The 19,540-nt window shown below is 39.5% G+C and overlaps 1 pseudogene; it reads right to left on the minus strand.

Moving 5' to 3' along the window:
* Positions 1-16,040: 16,040 nt before the first annotated feature.
* LOC142446737 (olfactory receptor 2D3-like) lies at positions 16,041-16,971 on the minus strand (annotated as a pseudogene).
* Between the last annotated feature and the right edge of the window lie 2,569 nt (positions 16,972-19,540).

A 19,540-nucleotide genomic window follows, 5' to 3' on the forward strand; every position in this document is an offset into this window, starting at 1 on the left:
GGTCACTTCTGAAAAGTATGAGCATCATACAGTATTTTATTAATTAGTCTTCAAGTTTTCTTTGATCATTTCTATCTCCTGTAGGGTCCTTATATCAGAAGACTGAGTATGTACTTGTTCTGACCATTGAAAACCACTTCTGGTTATCCCTGACCTTTTATTTTTAAGAGAATCACCTTGGAAACATCCTTAAGTAGCTTCATAATTAAATCTCAATTGGAGTATGAATGATTTACCGTCCAGAGAAGACCCCAGGCTGTTTACAATATGCCCATCCTACTTTGTAGGATTGAAAAGCAGATGGATTGATGTTGCTGTAAAACTGTTACACTGTTATTCTTCATATTGATAACATTTTTATGAAGGTAGATTTTCTTCAATATATTTTAAAATAATTCTAAAGATGTACTCTGAGCAAGAAATCAAAACAAAAATAAAGTGCCTAGTTCTTGTCCATAGTTTTGGTCATTTATTTTAGCATGGACGTCGTGCATCAATGAAAATGGATACCTTGCTGTTTGTTGAACTTAGTAGTGATATTCCCGGACTCATCCTCGACAACAGGGGAAGGGAATGCCATGTATGCTGGAGCTACAGGCCTACAATATCATCGGTCCCAACCAACACCTCACTGAGGAGAAGCTGTTCTAGTTATCGCATTAGGGCTGAGTTCATTAAATGCTTGAGCAGTGTGCCTCACAGTGTTCTAAAGATTCAAGTGGCCACTGGAAGATACTCGATTCCCTACATCTACTCTACAGCTTTCATATCTCACTTTGAACCAGATCCGTTGGCAGTAAAAAATGATAATTATGGTCTCCTAGAAAATCTGATGTGAGTCATTATTGCTGTTGTCATCAGGTGCCATTAAGTTAGTTCTAATTCATAGCTCCCGATATATAGCACGACCAACCTGCCTGGACCTGCACCATCTTCACAGTGGTTGCTATGATTGAGCCTAGTGTTCCAAGCACTATATCAATCAATCTCATTGAGGGACTTCCTCTGTTATACTGACCCACACTACTGGACAACCTGAGATATGCAGATGACCTAACCTTGCTTGCTGAAAGTCAGGAGGACTTCAAGCACTTGAGGATGAAGACCAAGGATTTCAGTCTTCAGTGTGGATTACAATTCACTGTAACGAAAACCAAATGCTCAAAACTGGACCAGTAGATAATGCTATAATAAAAGGAGAAAAACTTGAAGTTGTCAATGATTTCATCTTTCTTGGATCCACACTGAATGCTCATGGAAGCAGCAGTCAAGAGGTCAAAAGACATGTTGCATTGGGTAAGTCTGCTGTACAAGACCTCTTTAGAGTATTGTAAAGCAAAGATATTACTTTGAAGACTAAAGTGCACCTAACCCAAGTCATGGCATTTTCAATCACCTCATATGCATGTGAAGGTTGGACATTGAGTAAAGAAGCCCAAAGAAGAGTTGATGCATTTTGAATATTATACTTATGAAGAATATTGAAAGTACCATGAACTGTCAAAAGAACAAACAAGCTTGTCTTTGAAGAAGCACAACTATAATGCTCCTTTGAAACGAGGATGGAAAGACTGTCTCACATACTTTGTACATGTGATCAGGAGAGGCCAGTCCTTGAAGGAGGACACCGTGCTTGGTAGTACAGAGGGGCAGCAAAAAGAGGAAGACCCTCGATGGAATGGACGGACCCAGTGATGGAAACAATGGGCTCAGACTTGAGAACAGTGGTCGGGGTGCAGGGCTGGCCAGTGCTTTGCTCCGTTTGCGCAGGCTGGCTGTGAGTCAGAACCAGCTGGAAGACACTTCACATCAGCGTTCTGCTTTTCCTTCTTCCCACAGAGCCATTTTTCTCATTTGTTTTCCCTCTTCAAAGATGTTACTTCCAGGGAACATCAGTCCAGTAACTCCATCCAACCACATGCTCTACACCTAAGTTCTTGGCCATTGTCATTAATGCTGGAAAGAGCACCATTTTATTTTCTCCCCATTTCCCCCTTGTCTTTCTTAACTTCCTCATATTCATCTTACCCTCTTCATTCCTTTTCGTGTGTGTGTGTGTGTGTGTGTGACTTATATTTTTTCTCCTCTCCCCCTCAGACAGGAATCAGTGACTCTACCCAGTCCTTTTCCCTGAAGTTGTGTGTTTCATACCTGGAGCTTGAACTGGTACTGTACCAACCACCACCCACTTACTGAGTCTTGTGACTTTTGCTGCTATTACTTTTGCTATTGTTTGTTTGTTTTTGTACTTTACCCCTTAGGAGTTTTTGTACACATATACATTTCTTTTTTAAGTATGTGATAAGTTCATTTTCCATTCAACAGTTCATGCACATTTTGTTTTGTGGCATCGATAGCAGTTCCTACAAAATAGCAGCATTCTTTCACTTCTTCCCTGTGTTTACCATTTCCCATTGCCCTTCGTTCCTATCCCTTTCTGCCTGCTGAGCATAATCCCTGGGCAAACGGTGCCATTTTGATGTCATGTAGTTGATATTCACTGGCATTATTGTACCCTTTATAGGCCTCTCATGTCCTTGGCGCTTTCCGTGTGCAAAGCCAGCGCTATAATTCAAATGCATCAGTGCTTCTTCTGCCTTCCTTAATCAATATACTACTTTCACCTGCACATGAGCCAACTGAAAATCTCAGAGTGGGTGAGGCCCACCTTAGTTCTCAAAGTAGCACCCTCACTTTTCAACTCGCTAAAGAGATCTACTGCAGCAGGTTTACCCAAATGTAGTGTATCCATTGATATCTTGACTGCTGCTGCCATGAGCATTGAGTGTTAATCCAAGCAAGACATAAACCTTGACAATTTCCATCTTTCCTCCATTTACCATGCTGTGAAAGTTTTGGTTTTCTTTACATTGAGTTGTATTCCATATTGAAGGTTGTAATACTTGATCTTCATCAGTAAGTGCTTAAAGTCTTGCTCACTTTCAGGACGCAAAGTTCTGCTATCTGTATATCGCAGGTTGTTAATAAGTTTAACTCCAATCCTGATGCTGCATTGTTCTTCATATAATCCAGTTTCTCTGGTTATGTAGCTGTCGTATGGATTGAATAAGTACAGTGAGAGGCTACAACACTGGCGCACACTTTTCCTGATTTTAACCATGCAGTATTCCCTTGTTCTGTTCAAACAACTGCCTCTTGATTCATGTACAAGTTCTGCATGAGCACAAATAGTCATTCTGGAATTTCAATTCTTCTCAGGGGTATCCATGGTTTTGTTATGATCCATACATTCTTTATAGTTAATAATGCACAAGGCAAAATCTTTCTGGCATTCTCTGCTTTCAGCCAACACCTATCTCACATCAGCAATGCTTTACCTTGTTTCATGTCCTCTTCTGAATCTGGACTAAATTTCTGGCAGCTCCCTGCCAATGTCCTGTTGCAACCTTTGTTAGATGATATTCAGAAAAATCTACTAAAGATAATGCAGATGGATGTCTCTGGTTAGGGCCATTTTGAATCAGAAAACCATACTGTTTCCTGTGCTTGAAATGACATAATCAAGAGTAATAGTGTTGCATTCATTTTCAAAAAGGACGGTACAAGATCTGTCTTGAAATTCATTGCTGTCTGTGATAGGATTACATCTATCCACATTCAAGGAAATCCAATCAGTACAACTGTTATTAAAATTTATTTACCAACCACTAAAGCCAGTGATGGAGAAACTGAAGAATTCTATTGACATCTTAAGTCTGAAATCGATCAAATTTGCAATCAAGGCGCCTTGATCAAATTTGCAATCAAGATGCCTTGATAATTATTGACATTTTCAAATCGGAGGTTGGAAACAAAGAGGAACCATAGACGTGTGGTATTTGGAATAGAAAGTAAACTGGAGATCGCATGATAAAACCTTGAGGGACCAACGTCCTTCCTCATAGCAAATACCACTTTTTAACAACACAAAAGAAAATTATACACATAGACTTTTGTAGATGGAATACATAGAAATCAAATGAATGAAATAACACATTCAGGTGGCCAACCAACCCACAATGAAATACTAATGATCCTTGGCTATTAAAACTCACTACAATCAAGGCAGTTCTAACTCATAGCAGCCCAATTGGGCTGGATATAACTGCCCCTGTATGCTTGAGACTTTACATCTTTACGGGAATAGACAGTCCTTTTTCTCCTGGAACGTGTCTGGTGGGTCCAAGCTGCTGACCTTGTGACTAGCAGTCCAACTCATAACCTTCCACAGCACCAGGCTTCAGGAAAGGAAATACAAAATGATTTCACACAAAACGATACAAGGCAAGTGACACTGAGAGGGTCACAAGAGCTGAATGCAACAAAAATAAATACTTCCCAACCCCGTAATAGCAATAACCTACTAGGGAATACAAAGGAGCCCTGAACTGGTGTGTGGAGCTGATCACCACAAGGACAACAGTCTGAACCCACCAACCATTGTGCAGGAGAATACTGAGCCTTTCTGTGAGGGTAAAGTTGTTTGTTCCTTAGGCACATGGGATAGGACCACCTGCTACACTGCATTGCCCATGGGAGAATGCTGATGGTTCAGCCAAGGAGCCGATGAAGCAACAACTGGCCTCTCTCTCTCCTGAGATAAACAGACTGTTCCCTGACTAAAGCTGCAGAAGGCAGCAGTCTGCAAACTTATCACTTACTTTATACTCCCAACCTTATCCTCCTCTCCCATCTGTGAATAATTGGCTGATGTGTTAATGCTTCCTTGTACACCTTTGAAGAATTGTGAACTGTGTCATTATGTAATCCTGCCATGAGTTGTAGGTGATATGCAGGAAAAGTATTTAAGCCTACCTTTAATAAAGTTAGGGGCCCTGGAGTGTCAGTACTACAGGGTCCCCTATGTCTCACTACATCTATCCTTTTTCTCATCTATAAGTTTTCTCACTACAGATAGTACCCATCTCAAACCTGTAAGATTTGTAAGATAAGAGCCAGTCTCTACATTTACATGTACATGTGCTGCAGATATATCATGGAGATAGCAGAATATATGTGGAGCAACATTATAACTTCTTAGACAAAGCTAACACATTGAAAGGATGATTAGATAAATATACTTTTTATAATATATTTATAGAGCTTATCTAATGATTGTATTAAATTTATTAGATATTCTTACATAAGCTCTAAATATATTGCATACAATCATTAGATTAAATATCTAGGTACTTAAAGAATTTAGAACATTAAACTCTGTTGGATTATATGTTGGGCTGCTAACCACAAGGTCAGTAGTTCGATCCCACCATCTGTAGGAGCAAGATGAGAGCAAGATGAAGTTTTCTGGTGCCACAAATCTTTACAGCATCTGAAATCTACACAGGCAATTCTACTCTGTTCTATAAGGTCACTGTAAGTCAGAATAGACAGGAAAGTAGTAAGCTTGAGAAGCAAGACTGGCTAATATAAATCCTATTATAGTAGGATTATGATCTAGAACTGTACTTCCAACTATTTAAAAAAACTTTTTAACATTGAACATTTGAAAGAGAAATTAGCATTGTTCTACATCTAAAATTAAAGGACAGCCTTATACACAATTAAATACATATAATCATTTGCAACCATCTTTGCAAAACCTGGTATTGCTATATAGCAGCGTGGATTGTATATATGGCTTGTGTACTCATAGAAAAACAACTTTTTAATAGCAAATACTACCAGAAGGTATTTACTATTTACTAAAATACCAGGACGTGGTGTTTAATGAATAAAGGGGAAGTGTTTGAAGAAAGAACTTCATGTATTTCCTTTGTGTATAAATGTATTTCTTGATTACTTTTATAATTTAGCCTGAATTTTCTGAGTGAAAATAAATTTTTTAAATGATTAAAGATAATGCATAGAAAAATTTTAATGAGCTGATAGTTCCATTGTCTAATTTTTAGAAGTAGTATGAAACAAGATATGTGATGTTTATAATGTTGAAAAACATTGCAAAATAAAAAATAAAATCACTGACCAGAATATAAATCAAAATTAGTCAAATGCACATAAGAATCAGGCAAACGATAGTCTTTTAAATGAATCAGAAAAGTACATGGTTCAATAAATCATGCTAGGTCCACTGATAAAGTAGTTGACAATCTAAAGAAGTTTATTTATATAATTCATCAGTGAGAAAACATACCAGAGGGATTAGAAATGTGTGTTCATGTAACATCCACGGACAGACACATGTAGTTACAAACAAGTAACTCTTTGTTTATCTAATGTAGTAGAAGACCATTCAGAACCTGACAACAAAGACACAAAATAAAAAAGAAACTATAGATATGGTTGATGAAGAAATATCTATATCTTTGCATCTCTTTAAGTATATCTAAAAGGTAAGGGTGCTTTGCTCATTTGATGTATGTATGGATTGTGATAAGGGTTGTATGAGCCCCAATAAAAAGATTTATTAATAAAAAAAGCAATGTGGAAAAAATTGTAATTATGTTGTAGATTAAGGTTTAATATCTTTAATGTAGAAAGTGCAATGATAATGCAATAAGGAAATGTTACAAATAGCTTAAGCAGCATAAATTGATAATTCATAATAAATAGTTTTTAATGTGTCTACCAAAAAGGCAATTGAAACTAGATGTACTTTTTGTCCATCAGGTTTGTATGACCTGATTTCCCCCCCAGTTCTTGGTACTAATGAGGTTGTGTGAAGTTAGGTGCCCTTTTGGAAATAGAAATTACTAGAGTTTCAACAATGAATACATTGCCAGTTTTTAGAAAATACCTTGACATGAGAAATATAATTCAATAGAACAAATTGAATTTTTCCATAATAAAATCAATAGCAATTAAATGAATCTACAAGGATGTTTGTTACAGTATTATGATTATAGGACCTGGAAAAAGTATCCTTAGATAAACTGATGTAGAATACTCAAATGATGAAATGTTATGCAGCAACTAGAAAAGTATAAAGTAGTATATGACTGCAAAATCCATTTACTTAATTTGTAAAATTAGATGGCAAAAATGAGTTATACTATCATTCTCCGTTTATAATTTTCTCTCTCAGGTCTGCCTGTGTTGTTTTCTGCGTCATGTGACTTATTCTTTGTTTTTGTTTCAAATTGCTTTTGAAGTCAGAAAAGAAACATTGATCATTTATCTCTTTTCTCTTTAATTTGTATGCTACCTGCTACACAGAATGATCTTGATAAAGTATGTTGACTATGAGTACATTTTCCTTCCTTCCTTTGTTCCTTTCTCAGATGAGAACATTCATAAGTGTAGCCTTCCATCCGAGGATGAAAGGGTGCACAGATGTATCATGTAACCTGCGTATCTTATTCTGGTATTTCATACCTAAATGATCCATTAATTGCCTAGAATTCGATTTGATATAATCATTTTCTTTCAGTTCTCACCCGATTTTATAGGATTCATTATCTTCATAATCACCAGAAAAATATTTGTATGTTTTTTTCTGGTAGTAAGTTTTTTTCTTGTCATTGTGAATTGGGTGAGGTTTACAGAGCAGACCAGTTTGCCATTCAACAATTTATATACATTTTGTGTCATCTCTTTACTACATGCTCCACAATGAAACATCTCTGACCTCACTTCCTCCCTGTGTATCCTGTATCCATTCCTCCTGCTTTGCTAAGTCTTCTGATCTTTTTCCTTAGGCAAATGCTGCCTGTTTTATTCCCAAATGGTTGATCATGCTAAGACGTTCATTCCTCTGAAGAATGATCGCATTTCCTTAGTGTTACTGTGGCCCCAATAGACATGGCAACTGTTTGGCTGAAAAAAGAACTAGATGATGGCCTCCTACCACTAATCAACTGCTCTGACAGGGATCACATTAGAACATTTTAGATAGACTGGGAACAAAACTCAGTATATATAAATTTTAAAAAGACAAAGATCACAGGTTGGATAGAGACTGGTGGAAGCCCTGATACTATGTCAGATAGGGAATATATATACATATATACACATATATATAATACTTTTTGTGCAATCGTTGCATTGTCTTTCAATTATTTAGTGGCATATTTTTCTCCATAGGTTTCAAGTTCTCTTTCTTCCAGAGAGTGAAACACGTACCAGGGAGCTTCAAAAACTTGATGGAAATATTCTCCTACTTTTAAATTTCAATTGCCCTCATTTTGCTTCTGTCATCTGTGATTCAGTATCAGCTGATATATAATGGATGGATTAACAAGAACTGAATAAGTGAATAAATAAATTGACACTGACACCCTTACACTTCAACTAGCACACAAACACATTCATTCTCTCAAATGACAGATGTGAGTAAGAAGAGGCATACTGGCCATTAAGACGTTAGCATGACCAAGACCTACCACCAAGTTAAAGAACCGGTCAACCAATCTCTGTGGGCAATGGTGAGTGCAGTGTGATAGGGAACTCAAACTAAGGAAGCCTAAAGGGGAATCCCGGAAACAGCCAGTTGCAAAAAGAAGAGGCAATGGGTTTCCACAGCCCTGGTACGCATTCTGGGATCCTTTTGTAGCTTAGTCTTCCCCACAACACAGAGTTTGTATTCTTTGTAGAAGTCAGGTGGGAAAAGAGGTGGTGCAGAGAAGAGTAAAAGACCAAGTTCATCTCAATAAATATAATCAATATATCACACTCCTGAAACTCATTAGTTACCTGTCCCTCAGCATCTTACCTACTCACCTGGAGAACCTGCATGAGACAAGCACTTGTAGTGAAGGCAGAGATGAGAGAGACCTGATGAGAGGTATGGTTCCTGGACCTCCTAATTCATATCTTAACAAGCAACCTCCACTGCAATTCAGAAAAATTTTCTGAAGATTAAGACACCAACTAGGGTATGAGTCTTAACTCATCTCAACCCCCTGGGTACCCTTTCATTAAATGGCACGATCCCAAATTCATTAAGGTAGAAGCCTTAAGGATTTTCCTGGAAGGAAGTCTTCAGACCTGAGGTCCTAATAGCTGTTGTAAACAGGGCATTCCCTGGAGCAATCACTACTGATAACTTCTTAATCTTGCTACACCCAGAAATACACTGAGGTATTTTTTTATTGCAATCACTGATTGAAATACCTAACTCTCATCTAATGTCAAGAATTACATTGAATATAATTCCATCCAGTCTGTGGTCCTGTGAGGTCTTCAAGTTCCTTATCAGAATTTTTAAAAATAGAGTTTCAATCATGATGATAATGTAAAAGACAGCTGATAAAATACATATATTCTGCATCACTTGGAAAATGCCAACTGCCATGACCCCTCTGTTGAATATCTACCAAGGAATTTCAGATTCTTGTCCACATTATATTCAAAAATGTTTTCATTTTCTTTTGCTGATGAGGAAAACTGGCTAGAGGTTCATGATTATAGCCCAAAAAGTCAAGACAGCTTGGATTGAGGCTTTATTGCAATCTATTAAAAATACTGAGGAGGAGCATGGGAACTATCCTAGTATATAACATGTATCCATATAAACATATCCAAAGCAAATTTTCAAAAATTTATCTACCATCTCCCAACTCCTAAGTTTTTTTTTTACTTTTCTGGTCAGTGAACAGAACCATCAGCCACAGACCGGTTAAAGTCAGACTTAATTTGGTCATTTCATCTGTCTTATCTTACTTTACACAGCATATCCACCCACATGTCTGACATCTCCTCTACCTCTCCATTGATATCACACAGACACATACATGCACACACACACACCTCACTGTTATTGAGCCCATTTGGACTCACAGCAACCCTGTATGGCACAGCCCAACTGCCCCTGTGAGTTTCTAAGGCTATAAATCGTCATGGGAGCAGTAAGCCTCGACTTTCTCTCACAGAGTAGTTGGTAGATTTGAACTATTGAAATTGAGGTTAGAGGCTCAAACCATAATCAACTATATCACCAGAGTTCCCTTTACTATAATCCTAAATTCTGGGATGGAGCTCAAAAGAACTTAGTGTTTGGCATAAAGAGGGGCTTCTACCAAAGACATAGCCCAGACTTCAATTGTACTGTTTACTGATTGTTCTGAGCTGCATTTGAAGTCATTTAACTACCATGCCCTAGGAATTTATTGTTAGCTCCTCATTTATTGTTAGCTCCCACAACTTCCCCTGACATGCCCCTAAGTAAATATTTATGTAGTTGCTCTCTGCATGGATTTACCTATCCTGGATTTCAGATATAGAAAATCATACAAACACAGAAAATAAAAAAATTTAAATCAATAAAAAAAGAAAACAGAGAAAAACATCATTCAAAACTGGAGCAGACAATATTAAAAACTAAAGCAACATTAATGGGTCAAAAGGGAGGTCAAATGATACAGTCTTGCATTTGAGCCTAACTACATCTGCCAGATTTGACTTTACAAAGCTCTCTCTAACAGCAAGGCTCTTCTAGTCGCTGGACTATAGTCAGAGAGGATTCATCAGAGGCTTAATCCATGTGGGAACTGCAAATGGATTTTGGGTTTTCACTGTCATCTGTAGCCTTCTGCAAACTGGGTGTTTGCAATTTAATCTCTAATACTGTTCCTTTCTTCAGATTTAGATTTAATTATTTGGATTTATTTTTTATAATCCTTGGATCACACAGGTCTGTGTGCTTAGTTGACACCTCACTTAATTTAAGACAACCTTTTAAGACCCCCCAGTGCTTTTCTTTGAGACAGCGGGTCTCCATCCACATTCTTCACCACACTTTGCCATAGCACCCATCTCACACGCGATCTCTGCATGAAGGTGGGCACTGAGCAGGGCCACGCTGTAAGAACTCCTTTTTTTTACACTGGGGCTAGAACTAAGCATGGGGCTGAAATCCATCCATATATCTATGGTTGACATACGTCTCTGGTTTACTTTGGAGACGGCATTACCATTTTATGACAGAGAACCTTATGAATCATCCCAATGGAGTATAAGGTAATTCTATTCATAGTATCAATCATTTAGACAGTGGTATAAAATTTAAAACACATTTGAGAAAAGATAATCATACATGTATTGGTTGCCTTTCCAGACTGAAATACATGAATTATTGCCTTAAAATGTTAACAGCTTAAATGACTGGACACCACTTACATGAAAAACGAGGGTTAGGGATAGGGCAAAACTTTGAATAACATTAATTCACAAAGGCAGAACTGTGCCGCCACACTAATATACATGTATCAAAAAACCAATAAGACCATTAAAATAGGAAAAATATGATAGTCCTGGGCTACCATTCACTGCGTTCCCACAAAGCAAGAGCCGTGAACCCTCACCAATTCCATAACTTTGGGAAGGAGATTATTTGCTCTTCTCACACTGTGGCCTTGCAGCCAAGTCCAGGGACTTGGCCATTTCCTTAAATCTACTGCAGGTGAGTGCAAGGTACAGCGCAGTTCACTTAGTGGGGTTTCCACATAGAACCCTTCTGGTCTGGCCTATGAAGGACGTCAAGGGCCCCTAAAGGACAGAGTCTACAGTCCTAGTCTTCAGCACATGGCCTGGGTCGTCAAGGGCTAGACAGGAAGTAGGTCACAGGTATTTGATTACGAACACAGCACCCGGCATATTCTCCCCTTGGGTTCCGTGTACATTAAGTATTTTCTCCCGATGGCAGGTTCCTCTACCAGGAGAAAGCACATTTTTAAGTCTTCTGACCATGGCCGTGTGTTTGTGGCTGCAGGATTATGTAAATGCCCCCAATCAGAACTGTGTTCCTGTGAGTTCTGAGATGGTTTCTATTCAAGCTCTGTGAAAAGTTCTCTCACTCCAGTCCTTTGACCGATCGTCACAAAGTGCTGCCCATTCCAAATTGCTTTGCTCCTCCAAGTAAACTCTTTATTTAACTTTTTCAGAAGTTCCCGTTTGATCTTTGATGATTCAGAACTTGATTGTTGCAAGTGAGTCCACCACTTGCTGTTCTGGCCTGAATGTTTGCAGTGCCTTCTCCATATAATACTCAAAGTGACTTTTTAAAACCAGTATAGGAATGGATTTCTACTAAACAAAATTCTCCACACCATTCCAGGACTTATAAGGCCTTTTGTGATCTTGTCCTGAATGTTTCGATGACCTCATTCCTTACTCTCCGTTATCATACATCAGTCTCTAATCACACTAGCTTTTTCTGTCCTCATTTCAAAATGTTTCCATTCCAATCATCTTGACTGTTTTCTTTACTGCGACTCTTCCCTTAAGCATGTGTTTCTTCTTCTTAACCTTCTGGTCTGAGCAAAAAATGTTAGTTTCCCTGTGATGCAAGATGTCCTTTATCTGACATGTCACCTTCTAGCAAAACCTTTATGAATAAGATTATTTTGCTTTCATTCCCAATGTCATATAGTATTCTTTATTGATATTTTACTTGCACTATATTGTTTATGTGTACATTTACTTTTATTGCATTCTAGAGTGCAAGTTCTACGAAGGTAGAAATTGAACTTCATTCATTGAGCATATGTCCTGAGCACCTGGAAGAGTGCTTAATGAGTATTTGGTTAATAAATGCACTGACCGATCACTGAATAAAGGCCCTCAAATAAGCTGTGCTATTGAAACTAACACCATATGATGCACAAATGGCACGGAGGGCCTCATGTGATCTCCTCTGACTTCCCTAGTGCCAGGAACCTGGTTAGACGTGTTTTCACCCTCCATCTTCCATAACCCTATTCTGATACTAACCGTTTCTCCACAGCCCTCTTCTCCTATCCTCAGTTTGATAAGTGGTTATAAGGGCCACGTAGAACTCAGAGAAATATTCATGAGGAAGGGGGTTTATTAGTGGAGTTAACAGATTACTACAAGCCAGGATTAGGAAACAGCAAGGTTACAGTCACAGATCCACAGTAACACTTTTTCTCAGACACTGTCAGGTTTACTTCTCATCCTCAGACTCATAGACACCTTTCCCTTGTCTCTGCCTTCATGGACCAGGAAGCCAGAAGGCTGCTCTGCTTCACACTCTTGGAGGATCAGTGGCACTTCCCTGTTCTGCCTTGGGGTCTCCTTGCTGCATGGCTCCTTTGCTGCATGTCTCCCTGCTGCAGCCTCTGATGATTCTGACCTCTGCTTCCACCACTTGAGACACAGATCTCAGAGAGCTCTACTCCCGGCTCTTCTGATGGCCCTCTTCCCTCTGTGCTTCCAAAATGGCTCTTATACACAGAGGAACGGCTCTGAGGGAGGTGGGGTTTTTGTCTTTCAGCAGACCGTACCCCAAAGAAAACAAAGGATAGTGATTTCAGTCACACCCTCTAGTAGGTCACTTCTACTAAGGATGTAGCTCACCTTCATCTTGTAAAAGAGAACTCCCTCTGAAATGGGATTATAGCCACAGGCAGAAGCTAGAAGGTATTATGACTACAAGGGTTATATTAATGGACTATATCCCATATGGGTTGATTTTGTACAAACTAGCAGTCAAGCACACTGTGACATAAACTTTTAAAAGTTTGTTTTCTTTAAAACCGATTTGCTGTTAAAAGTACGCATAGTTTCCAGAATGCAGAATATTAGGTTGGAGTGTCCAGACGTCAATGTGGCAATTTGACTGTCCTTGAGGCTGTTTCATTTTGTCTGCTCATGTCATTCCTCACTCATCAGGTTTATTTGTGGAACCACTATGAGTCAGTTATGAAGTCAGGGTAGACGTTTACATTTCAACTACTTCCACTGAAAAATGAAGTACTTCTATATTTTTCTCACTTCATCGGGAGGTATATTGTGGGAAACTGAGGAGCAGGACAAAATTTAAGCAGCCTGCTCCCAGCACTTGTGCCTAAAGGACTTGTCAGGCAATCCCTCACATGAGGTACGTCTCCACAGTCCAAAATATGGGAAAAGCACCCCAATACACAAAATTCCAGGAAGGACATCCTCCACAGCACATCTACCCCCTGGTAAATGCTAAGAATAAAGATCCTGGCTCCTTTTGGACACAGGCACCTGAAGGATGTTTATCTCTACGAGCATTTGCTCCATTGATCCCTTATCCTAAGGGGCATTTGAACCTCTCAGCTCTTGCATACCTGCTTCTCCCTTTGACTTATCCCCCTTGAGGGATTGGAATATTCAAGTTAATACATCCCCATCTTTTTGATGTGTATGTGGAACAAAATGCGGCCATATCTCAAGAGCTATAAAAACACTTTGTAGGACATGCTTCAGGATCTTCTTCCTCTTCTCCCTCATCTGAGAATGGAGCTGAGTCAACTGCACCCCCTTTCTGTCTTCTTGAACTGAACATGTTGCTTTCCAGGACCATTCAACTCTGGGGCTGGAATTCACAGGTTATTCTGCTGTTCTTAATAAGACCAAAATCTATAAAAAGGGTGTGATGGCATATGAGTTGGGCCAAGTGTGGGAATATAGGTAAGACTGGCATAGTAAGCAGAGAGAAAAGTACAATGTACTTGTTGGTTTTCCGCTAGGAGAAATGGAAAAGCATGACCCGAATAGACAGGGTTATAATTGTAACGTGCTGGGTTTCCACTAAACACCCAATGAAGCACCAATCAAGAAGTCAAATGGCATATTACATTGGGCAAATTTGCTGCAAAAGTCTTCTTTAAAGTGTTACAAAGCCAATGTGTCCTTTAAAGACTAAGGACAACTGACCAAGCCAATATATTGCCTTTTGATATGCCTGTGAAAATTGGACAATGAATAAGAAAGACCAAATAAGAATGTATGTATTTGAATTATGCTATTGGAAAATATTGAATGCAGTAGAGACTTTTATAATAATAATAATAATAATAAATCTGTCTTAAAGGTATAGCTGGAATACTTCTTAGAAGTAAGTCTCATGTACTTTGAGCATACTAGGAGGGTCCACTTCCAGGAGCAAGGCATAATGTTTGGTCAATTGAGAGGTTCAATTTAAAAGAGAAAGGTGGATGGACACAGTTGCTCCAACGATGTACTTGACAAAAGGAACTATTGTGAGGGTGATACAGGACTAGGCAGTTTTTTGTTTTGTTGGCCACAGAGTATTATGAGTTGGAACCGACTCCACAATACCCACCAACAGCAATGTTGACATTGATGCCATAGTAAAAACTTTGGGATGTTTCATGGCTCACATACCCTGAGGACTGGGATGAGAGCCGATACAATTCTTACAGACTAACACAGTGCTTGTCGTCACTTAATATCCAGAGTTAGGCCTTTAGTTGGGTGTGGGCCAACAGTGGGATCTTTACTAAGGAAGGGTCAGTGTATAATATGAACATGAGGCTTCTACCCTAACAGTGGTAGAATAGTACTTAGAAAAGGCTAAATTCAACTCAAAGGACATCTTCATCTCCTGTAGAAGCTTCTCAAACTCCAGCTATTCTATTGCACTTCCCAAAGGGGAGAATTTAATGGATGCTAGAAAAACTAAGTTTGTGGGAGAAAGGTGAGCATGTCTGGGGAAAACCTTTTGTGTTTTGTGGTATTGTTGTTATAGACGTTTCTGGTTCTAGAGTTCCAATGTTGAGATTGATTCTAAGTTCTAGCTGCTTTAAATCAGCAATGGTTCTTGGAGGGCTGCAGTGTGTAAGATGCCAGAAAAAGATGTTTGTGGAAATGAGAGTTTACATTTCTTGTACTGGCAAACAGTTATCTGTGATTGAAGTGGCTAAGCTACAGGTCAAGATTTCACAGAGCAACAACAAAATTCCAATTAGTAGAGCTTCTGGGAAAATCACATTGATTTTTCTCCTGAAAATTTGTGGGATTTAGGCTATATATTAGTTGGGATTCTATGATCGATGTGTGTTTAATAGTATGAATATGGCAAGTAGCTGTAAACTTCAAAACCAATTAAAAAAAATCATTCTTAAGTGAAAATGAATGGTTCAACCAAGAAGGCACAATAATGAAAACTCTGTTCAGCATTAAGAGCCTAACAGGCAGCTAGAATGTGGTTCTAAGAGGAACTGTAACCCCAAAGTATAAATTAGTGAAATATTATCTAATACTGGAAAGCAATCTGTCAGAAGTGTTGAACAGTTTGAAAGGTCTTCTTCTCCATGAACATACATAAAAATCACTGCATTTGTCAGGGCCTATCTTCCAAATACTTTCCAAAATGCCTCTTTCACATCCTTCTTCCTCAGGCTGTAAATGATGGGGTTCAGAATGGGAGTCACTGCAGAGTAGAACACAGAGATCACTTCATCTCCTTCACTCATTTTCTTGGAGTTTGGCCTCATGTAGGCAAAGATTGCTGAGCCATAGAAGAGCACCACCACAACGAGATGGGAGCCACAGGTTGAGAAAGCCTTGAGCCTTCCCTTGCCAGACTGCATCTGGATCACAGTGGAGATGATATTCCAGTAGGAGACAACGATGAGGGACACAGGAGCTAGCAGGATCACCACACCCACAGCAAAGATGGCCATTTCTGTGTTGTAGCTGTCTGCCGAAGCCAGCTTCAGGAGAGCAGGAGGTTCACAAAAGAAATGGTTAATGATATTGTTTCCTTTGTAGGGTAGACGCAATGTGAATGTGCTGTCCTTCAGGGACACCAATGCCCCACTGGCCCAGGACCCGATGGCAAGCTGGACACAGACCCAATGAGTCATGATGGTGGAGTAGTGTAGGGGCTGGCAGACAGCCACATAGCGGTCATAGGACATCACTGCCAGCAGAGCACACTCTGCACCCCCAACCAGAACAAAACAATGATCTGAATTGAGCATCTGACGAAGGATATGGTTTTCTTCTTTGCCAAGAAATGGACTAGCACCTGGGGGATGACGGTAGTCAAAAAGAAGAGATCAGCAAAGGTCAAATCTCTAAGGAAAAAATACATGGATGTGTGGAATCTGGAGTCAATGTGAATGGGAACAATAATCAGCAGGTTTCCCAGCACAGTCAGCAGGTAGATGATCAGAAACAGGAAGAAGAGCAGGACTTGTGTCTGTGGATTCCGAGGCCCAGGAAGACAAACTCAGTCACAGAGGTGTGGTTCTCTTCTACCATGAATATTTCTTTCTTCTTATATGTCAGCATTAAGAAAAGAAATATATATTGGTCAGTTATAAAAAAATTAGTGACTTTGGTATTTATTTAACCAGTAACCCAAATTGCATTATTTATGTGCACTTCTTATCAGCTTTAATTAATGTAAAGACTGAGTTTCCTTTTGGTTTAGTAGTTATGACCATTGAAAATCCCTCCTGATTTCTCCTTTTCAGTAGCTGCAGCCTAAAGAACTTGTTCTGAATAGCTTTATGATCAAACCTGGGTTAGAATATTAATGACTAATAGCCCTATGAAGATCATTACCTAAATTTGACAAACCAATGAAGATATTGCAGAAAAACCAGCTTTATTTTTGTCTGAAAACTGTCTGATAGCCTTTATGAAAATTGATTTACTTTATTATATGTACCCAATAATTCTAAAGAACCACCCATTCTTACCCCCAGACACACAAGTCCCCCTGCCAGACTATGGCCTTAAAACAGTCTTCTGATCTAGAACTGAGGCCATCCTTGGAAAACCACCTTCTAACCAAATAATAGAAAAGTCAACAAAATGAATAACACCCTAGATGAATGTATTCCTTAGAACAATTAGTTATATAGGATAAAAAGCCAATATTTGTCTAAAAGCAAAGATGAGAGGGGAGGGAGAGATCACAGATCCAGAAGAAAAGCTGTGAAGAGCTGCGGTGGGAAGAGGCTGGTGAGTGCCAACATCTTGTGGGAAATACAGCCAAAGACATGGAACACTGAGTACAAAGTATCAAATAGGAAACTACTTTGTTTTGCACATTTCACCTAAAGTAATCTTCAAGACTTGAAGGTAAACAGCCGCCATCTAGCTCAGAAGCAACAAAGCCCACATGGGAGAAGCACACCAGCCTGTATGATCATGAGGTAGTGAAGGGGTCAGGTATCAGGCATCAACTAACAAAATTCAAATCATTGTGAATGATTGGGAATGCGTGGGGAATCATATTGGGGACCAAAGACACATCTGTAGGCAACTGGAAGGATCTCAGGGAGGAGATGAGCCGGTCAGGGTGCAATGAAGTAACAATGAAGCACACAACTTTTCTCTAGTTCTTTAATGCTTCCTTCTCCTCCACCACTATCATGATCCCAATTCTACTTACAAATCTAGCTAGACCAGAGGATGTCTACTATTACAGATAAGAACTGGGAGCACAGGGAGTCCAGGGCAGACAATCCCTTCAGGATCAGTGCTGAAAAAGGCCATACCCGGAAGGTGGAAGGAGAGTGTGGTGGAAAGGGGGAACCGATTACAAGGATCTACATATAACCTCCTCCCTGGGGGATGGACAACAGAAAATTAGGTGAAGGGCAACCTTGGACAGTGTAAGATAGGACAAAATAAAAATAATTTATAAATTATTATGGGTCCATGAGGGAGGAGAAAGTGGCAGGTAGGGGAAGAAAATGAGCTGATGCCAAGGGCTCACCAGAAAGCAAATCTTTTGAGAATGATGGTGGCAACAAATGTACAAATGTGCTTGACACAATGGATGGATGGATGGATTGTGAAAAGAATTGTACAAACCCCCAATAAAATGATTTTTAAAAAGGAAAAGTAATTCTAGAGGAGCTCCCTAAAAATCCACACCCACTGCCACTGAGTCAATTCCAACTCCTAATGACCCTATGTAGTGTTTCAGACACTACCTCTTTCTTCAGCAGAGCAGCTGGTAGATTTGAACCAACAACCTTGTAGTGAGCAGCCCAACATCTACCCCTTGCCCCAGGACTCCTTTTCCTAAGTAAACCAATTCACTGTCATGGGGTTGATTCTGACTCATAGCAATTTCTGAGACTAATCCTTTTAGCCTCATCTTTACCACAAGGAGCTGCTGATGAGTTAGAATTGCCCACCTTGCAGTTTGATGGCCCAATAAAGCAAGAAATGAGAGTCTGTGTCCTGGCCCTGGTCCAATTTTTTTCTCCATTTATTTTCAGCGTGCAGAAGGTGCTGAGCAGCACCAGTTACAGTAAGTGCCTCATTGATGGTTGACCCTCGTTTAGAAACAAGCAGAACTCCCTGCCATCCAGTCGATTCCAACCTAGAGCAACCCTGCAGAACGGAGCTGCTGGTTTAGGTTTCCTAGACTTTCCATCTTGACGGAGTTGGGCGGAGAACATGCTGTGGTCGGCGCTCCAATGCGTCCCCCACTCGCCCCAGAGCTGCAAGGGGAACCCAGTGAGGGACTTTAAGTACTCCCTGAATCACCCTCGACTCTTTATCGCAGCACACACGATCTCTTGGTGGTAATGATTTTATCATACCTTGAACACTTTCCTGATGTTGGTCATGATTCATATTTTCTTTATATCCATTGTTTTAAAACATCTTTAACTTCATGTGAATTGTGGTAAAGATTAAACAAAAGCCCAGAGTAATTTCAAAACGGATTTCTCTGAGCCCTATTCAGTCATTTAATATTCTGGGATCAACACCACCCCCACCCCCCCACACACACGCCAGCTCCCTCCAAAACTGGTCACAAACCAATTTTTAAAAAAAGACTAACTGCAATCAAGTCGATTTTTAACTCACAGCA

The sequence above is a fragment of the Tenrec ecaudatus genome, chromosome 4, assembly GCF_050624435.1.
Source record: "Tenrec ecaudatus isolate mTenEca1 chromosome 4, mTenEca1.hap1, whole genome shotgun sequence".
NCBI classification, from domain to species: domain Eukaryota; kingdom Metazoa; phylum Chordata; class Mammalia; order Afrosoricida; family Tenrecidae; genus Tenrec; species Tenrec ecaudatus.